The sequence below is a fragment of the Tiliqua scincoides genome, chromosome 1 (genome assembly GCF_035046505.1).
Source record: "Tiliqua scincoides isolate rTilSci1 chromosome 1, rTilSci1.hap2, whole genome shotgun sequence".
Taxonomy (NCBI): Eukaryota; Metazoa; Chordata; class Lepidosauria; order Squamata; family Scincidae; genus Tiliqua; species Tiliqua scincoides.
The window spans coordinates 103798850-103806604 of record NC_089821.1 but is presented as its reverse complement, the minus strand read 5'-3'; positions in this window follow the sequence as shown (position 1 = coordinate 103806604).

The following is a 7755-nucleotide window of genomic DNA, read 5'->3' as shown; positions in this document are numbered from 1 at the left end:
AGTAGCTCCTTCTGTTGTTTGACCATCACTGAATAAGCTCATCCAGAAGTATTCTCTGGTGGCCATTTTAGTCTGTTCCTCAGTTCCTTTATATGCTCAAGTCCAAGAGTCATCTTGTGGCAATCGGATATGGCACAGAGGGCGCCTTGAAAGTCCAGACTAATTTACTGATACAACAACAACACTTAGCCCTATATTGAGTTTTTAATTAATAAATAATTATAATTCCACAGTTGCTGCCAAAGAAAACAAACTGTAGCGGGCATGATGAAAAAGAACATACTTAAATCTTCATTAAAAGAAATCTGGAGACCTAATTAAAATGCATTTGGGGATTTTTGCTGGAGTCAGAGTCCACTGGTTATTCAATATGTCTCACAGATTTGAGAAGAAAGCTCAGACACACACCAAAGGAATAAAGCCGAGTCACTGATGCTTTCACTCTCTCTCTCTCTCTCTCTCTCTCTCTCTCACACACACACACACACACACAAAATGTTTTACCAATGGAAACCAGGAGTTGTTTACATAACTGACTCTTCATTCACAGCATACTGAGAAGGAGGGGATGGAACATTTTTATCTGTAATGAACCGAGAAGGTTCATTAACTTCAAAGTATCGCTACAGTGAGTTATATACTCAGCAAATGAAATTCATATTTACAGTACAATACATTTATCCTTTCCCCTATTTCAAACCATGAACTCATTGTACAGAAAACCAAAGTAAACAAGTAATAGAGCTACAATTAACCTTATAGGAGACTAATTAGGTTGATTCCATTACACTATCTTCACTGAACATATTTCCTGTCTACAAAACCATTTCCACACAGCCGCGTAGTACAGAAAAAAGCACATTTTCTAGTTAAAAGGTAATCATAGTTACAATAATACACTCTGCCAGCTGGTAAAAATAAAATCCATTTAATTGGGACTAACTTCACAACTTTACAGTCTAACAGACTGTCCTGCACATGCCCAATCTTGTCTGATCTCAGAAGCTAAGCAGGGTCAGGCCTGGTTAGTACTTGGATGGAAGACTGCCTGGGAATACCGGGTGCTGTAGGCTTATACCATAGTCTTTCGAGACTGAAGGTTGCCAACCATGAGCCAACCTGACTGCAAAGGGCCCTTCCTTGTGATTTCTTCCTACGCTGTTTCAGTAATACTTGGGTCCAGGCATCAATGGGTGAGGTCAGTGTTGTTACCCATTGTTGGCCTGATTGAGAGAAAAGCATGAACTAGGTTTTAGCATCTTATAAAATCTTTTCATGAAATAATTTTCTTTGCTGAGGTAGATCAGCCCTTGCCAGGTATTGCCAGAAACTAGGGGGTGTAACCAAGGTCAACAGCAGAGATGTGCAGTGTAGGGTGGCAGGTGAGGTAGACCCATCCCACCGGAGTTCTTCAAAAAGTGTTCCCGGCACTGAGCACTGAGAGTGCTCAAGCAACACCCATGCACTCTGTACAGCAGCTAGAGTGCATGGGTTGTGAGTGCTTGTGCACTCACACCCATGACAGCAGCAGCAACATTTTAGAAGAACTCCAGTGGGGCTGTTTTGCCTCACTTGCTGCCCCCACATCGCACGCCCCTGGTCAACAGAGTGGCTCCAAATAACTGGCACCAATCAAGGTTGTGATCACAAAAGGGAAGTTGGTTTCAGAGATTTTCAGGCATTGCACTTACCTTCACATGCTACAAGCTTATACTGTGTTGGCATCCTTCAGTCTCGGAAGACTATGGTAACGCGCTCTGAATAGTGTTCTGGAACAGAGTGTCCTCTCCAGTGCGCGAAGCCTGGGTAAAGTAGGTATGGAGGATAGGCTGTTACCCATGCAGCAAATCCTCCCCTCCACATCGCTGAAATGATCCAATGGAAAGGCAGAGGCCAATAAGGTTGGTTCCAGCGGCGTCGCAGGAGTTGCCAGAACGTGACTATGTTCAGCCATGAACTGCCTCAGGGACTCCGGCTCCGGATTTTGCCTCGAGGTTGACTCCTGAAGCCTCTTCCATAACTGGATGTAGCCACAAGGCAGTGGAGGTTTGGGATCAGAGTTTTCCTTCTCTCAGATGAGCTGCCTTCCCAGGCTATCGAGTCCCATCTACCCGGTACAAGCTTATGAACCCTCTCTTATCAATATGATTGGTAAACTGCCATTGTTGGGGATGCCAATAACTGAAGAGGTGGAGACCGTCCTTACCTAAGGTCATAAATACAGGTGTCAGGACAGTGAAGTTTTATACCTGACCCTTCCTTTGAAAACATCACAAGTCAAGAATGCCCTCAAAGTTTGTTCCTTTACTTGAGCAGTGGAGGATATCTCTGGAACATTTACCGGTCACACCGGTGAATAAATTGCTGTGACTGATCTGAATAAATTAAATGTGCCAAGTAGTGTATAACTGGGTTTTGTATGTATTGGCTATCACTGTCCTTCAACCTCCTCATTCATAACATCACAGAGTGGTGTGGGTTCAGACACCCAGCTTTTCCCTATCCTAACCAATAATGTTTTTAAGAGGACTGTCACCCAATTAATAAATTAATTGACTAATATGATTAATTAATAGACAAGTTAAATCTTCAGAAATTTGCAAACAAGATAACAAAATGGTAAAGAATGCATACAAAGGCTCCAATTCAAACACACTTATTTGGGCATATGCCTCATAGAACATAATAGGATTGCACTATCCTGTACAGAATTGCACTCTTACTTTGTTTTTATCCAAAGGTCCATGCATGTGTCACAGCAGGCATTGTCTCAGAAACCCCCCCCCCCCATATAAGAGTAGTTGCAAAACCACTTGGGTAACTTCTGCTTTTGGTGCGATTTCAGCGCTATAGTACTCAGACATTGTCTTAGCAGTGTAAATTACATGGTTTTCACCATGTAGGACCCATGGATTAAAAATAATACATCATTTGCATTGTATCTATTCATAAATTTTGTGCAGGAAAAGAAAATATTCCCATGTTAAAATAAGTTTATGCTAACATTGCCTATCCATAGTTTCTCTTTCCTTTTTTCCATTCTGGTAAGAAGCATGTACCCTTATGCAAATTTACTCAGAAATAAGCCCCACTGAGTACAATGTGACTTACTCACAAGAAAGTATAGTTATGACATTGCATGTCATAACTTTTCCATCTGATTTTTCCCCCTCTCTTTATCTTGATGTGACTTGGACCCTACTGGTAAGTGCACAGTCTGCTTGGGCACATAAAATTAATTGTCCACAGTTATGATATGCAATCTGGCAAACAAAGTCAATTACCCACAGAAGTGCATATTTTGAGTTTTGTGCGTACTTGATCTGAAGCTAGAATGTGGCGTTAATAAGAAAAATAGCATTGGAAAAGAAGCATACGAGCTTTTTATGAACTCATTCATCGCTCCAAGGTATCAATAAAATATCCAGCAATCTCACAAGAAATTTTGCGTCTAAGAATCCAGATCATTATGCATGCAGTTACAAACCCTCAGTGCAATCAATTTTCTGCAGTGGGATATACTGTACATTTAAGGTGTGTAACTTTTCAAGAGAGCATGTAATTATATACTTTAGTCCCACTCTAATGGTTTCAAGCTAGTATCATCAAAGAATGCTGGATGTAATGGTGTGGGAGGTCAGTTCTAAAGTGCCTTTTCCTCTCTGTTTTAAGATAGTCACCATAAGGAAAGGGTAAAAGCGTAATAACACTTGACAGGGCACTGGAGAGAAAGTTATTCTCCCCTGTTTAAGCATCAGGTTTTCTTTACAGTGAAATCCTGCACATGTTTACTCAGAAGAAAGTCCCACTATGTTCAGTGGACTGACTCCCAGGTAACTGTGAATAGGATTGCGGTTTTAGAGCCCAATCCTGAAGTGTAAAGCACATTCACAGAACTGGGGGAGGAGGAAGCACCAGCACTGGGCTAGCACCAGTAGGCACTGCGCCTCAGTGTCAGCAGGACTGCTGGCCAGCACTTACCGCAGCACTGGCTGGAGGTGAGTGTTTGAGGTGGAGGAGGAGGTGGGAAGTGAGCTGAATGGGGCAGAGGGAGGGGAGGATCGGGGCCATGGGGGTGGAGACAGCAGCAGCACCTGCCACCACGTGCTGAAGCCCCTGCCATGAGCTGGTTGGCCCAACACAGGCCTCCTTGACTTTGCACCAGCTCAAACACAGGAGCAGAGCTGAAGAGACCTGTTGCCACCAGCTGCTGTCTGCTCGGAGGAATGGAGAAAAAGCTCCCTTCCCTCCCCCCCCCCAGGAGATCCAGGAAGTAGCCACAGCACCCACAGGATCCAGCAGTCACCCTTTTGGCACCATGGAGCCCTGGGCATTACTGGGTTCAGGATTAGGCTGTTAGTGAGCTTGGATCATGGTAAAAATCATAGGGTTTCTATGTAACCTTCTCTTGGTCAGCGTTATTATGTTCATTCTAAGTGAAAACAAAGCACCACAATTAAACCATTGAGGGTATAACACAGTCATTGTCAACATTCACAAAAAGCAGACTTGGGTCAAATATTGTGGTTCGAATCCTGCTCTGAAGCTACTAGAGACCACATCTAAATCGGTTACAGTTTCAGTGTATTCACCCTGATTGAGAAAGCTTTCACTATTGCCACACATGCAATCATTATGTATTATGGCATTCTCATGGCATTTTGACCTTTCAGCACCAGCTATTTGCATGCCCATATAATTAACCTTTTCACGCCAAATCAAATCTCATTAACGTTTTGGCTTTAACACTTAGGAAAATACTGTATAGCTATGAAACTTCTGGTTTGCAATTACGAAATTGGAAGTGGTTTGCGATAGCTTTTTCTCAGTATTTGAAGACTCGGGCAGTCCTGTGGAGGGCTGCGTGGGGCTCCCTGCAATTCCTGGACCTTGCTCTAGTCCTCAACAAGTAAAAAAGCCACCGCCACCACCACCCCCATCACTCCCATTTGTGACGTGATCCTGGGGATTGCATTATTGCCTCTCCCCTTCACCTGCCCCTTAAGGGACCAGGGGCTGAGGCTCTCAGGCAGGGGCATTGTGACACCCCAGTTTAAGAACCTCATCAATACACACTTATCTGTGAGTAAATCCCACTGAACTCAGTTGGACTTGCTCCCAAGCAGACATGTTGTATGACTACTATGCAGAGACTAGTAAAAGTGTAGCTGGTGTTTAGATTATGTGAAATCATTGAGAAAGTGGCAAGTATCAGAGCATAACAGGTAATGAATGAAGTTTGATATGGACACGGAATTTGATGCTCGGGACTCAGAAATGAGATTGGTTTTGTACTTTGTAACTTTAATCTGTTGCACATATGTTGCTGAGAGAAAGCAATATATTGAATTTGCTCATTCTTTCTTTCACACATTTGCCAAGTTGCCCATATGGTTACTGAAAGGATTTTCAAACCCACTTTGAAGAAGTTTCTCTGAAATAACTGGAACCACATTAGATAAAATGGCTTGAGGGCAACTGTCTTGATAGCTGTTACTGAATAAATACAACTTTGACTACTATGTCAAAGTATTCCACAAAGAGATAGGTGTGTTTGGCCTATTTTCAATAGATGAGTATATCTAACTCTTTGGTGAATTATAGCTCATGTATTGGTAGTAACATACAAATAAAAATGAAGAATGTGATCTCGCCTAAGTCTGAAGTCCTATTGATTTCAATAGGAGAGATTTAAGCACATGCATAAATTAATGGAACTCAAAGTACTTAACTTTGGCTGTATCATTCACAAAATAATGAAGTAAAAATAATTAAATGAGTGCCCATAAGAACATAAGAACAGCCCCACTGGATCAGGCCATAGGCCCATCTAGTCCAGCTTCCTGTATCTCACAGCGGCCCACCAAATGCCCCAGGGAGCACACCAGATAACAAGAGACCTCATCCTGATGCCCTCCCCTACATCTGGCATTCTGACTTAACCCATTCCTAAAATCAGGAGGTTGCGCATACACATCATGGCTTGTACCCCATAATGGATTTTTCCTCCAGAAACTTGTCCAATCCCCTTTTAAAGGCGTCTAGGGTAGACGCCAGCACCACATCCTGTGGCAAGGAGTTCCACAGACCGACCACACGCTGAGTAAAGAAATATTTTCTTTTGTCTGTCCTAACCCGCCCAACACTCAATTTTAGTGGATGTCCCCTGGTTCTGGTATTATGTGAGAGTGTAAAGAGCATCTCCCTATCCACTCTGTCCATCCCCTGCATAATTTTGTATGTCTCAATCATGTCCCCCCTCAAGCGTCTCTTTTCTAGGCTGAAGAGGCCCAAACGCCGTAGCCTTTCCTCATAAGGAAGGTGCCCCATCCTATCTGGGTCTAACACTGGTGTAGAAAGAGCTGCTGTTGTCACTAGGCTATGGTTTTGTGAACTGCTGTTGTCAGTGCAAAGCCTCGGAGGCCATGCACAGATGACATCAGCTTGCAGAACCTCCACTGCCACTGGTAAATTAGTGGTGGGGGCAGATTGCAGAGGGGCAGGGAGAGCGGGGTGGCAGTTTGGGATGGGAGGAGGAGAATCTTGATGGCATGCATGCATGCCCTGGCCTATCCCCCCATCTCCCCTTCCCAACCCAGACCTGCCGCCTGACTCTCAGACATACACCAGCTAAAGAGCTGGCACAGATCTGAGAAAACACATTAGAGACCAGACAGCCTACAGAGAGGTAAGTAAAAATGTTATTTACCCAACTCTCCTTGGTCATCTGGTCTCCTGCCAGTCCATAGCATGCAGTGTCCACACGGACTACAGTACTGCATGCTCTAGGACAGTGGGGGATTGGATTGGGTTGTCAATTCATTAAACAATTTAAATTGATTAAATGCGTAATCAAAATTAAGCATGTATAAATGTCATTAACGCTGATGTGAGAGATACAAGTACATGCTTAATCCTCTTGTTGAAACCAATGGGATCCAGAGGGACTTCACTTTGGCTGCATCAATGTATATCCATTAAAAAAAAATAGGAAGAATGAAATAATGGAAAAACATAAAGCAGAAAACAGTATTGCCTGTTCAGTGGTATAGCCTTGCATTAGTTCTGAAGATTTAGTGCATATTTTACTTTTATTTAGTCTGATTTTTCTTGGTTGTTTTGGTTGCAATCCAGTACACACTTTCCAGAGAGTAAATGCCATTGACCACAAAAGGGCTTACTTCTGAGAAAACCTATAGAGGATGACATTGTAAGTGTGTGTTCCTGTCTCAATGCCCAAGAATGAAGTATGCTAGAAGTTTGGCTAAATCTACAATCCTTTGCATATGTATTTGGAAGTAAACCTCACTTAACTCAGTGGGACTTGCTTCTGAGTCAACAGGTTTAGACTTGCACAGGATGTTACTACTACTACTGCTACTACTACTACTCCTCTTTACAGCTGCCCTTCTTTCTCTTGCTTTTCCCTGACCTATGGCAGACATTCCACTTAGAAACTTCACAGAAAGTTCTTAAACTTTTTTCACTGGCCATGTATTTTATGGCTTCATGCATTTCAAACTGGTGATGCAATGAAGCTTTGCAAGAGTTGTAATTGAACTATATTGCTCACTGGCTTTTTGATTGCAACAGGACAAACTAGCCAATGAACACCTAAATTAAAACACAATTTCTGGACCAGTGGACCTGAAGAGGGGGAAAAAAAATTCTAAGTAAAGGGCAGCCCAGCCTTACCTTCTGTTCTCTTCAACTCTAATAAACAGAAATGTCATCCCATCTGCAATGGGCTTCACT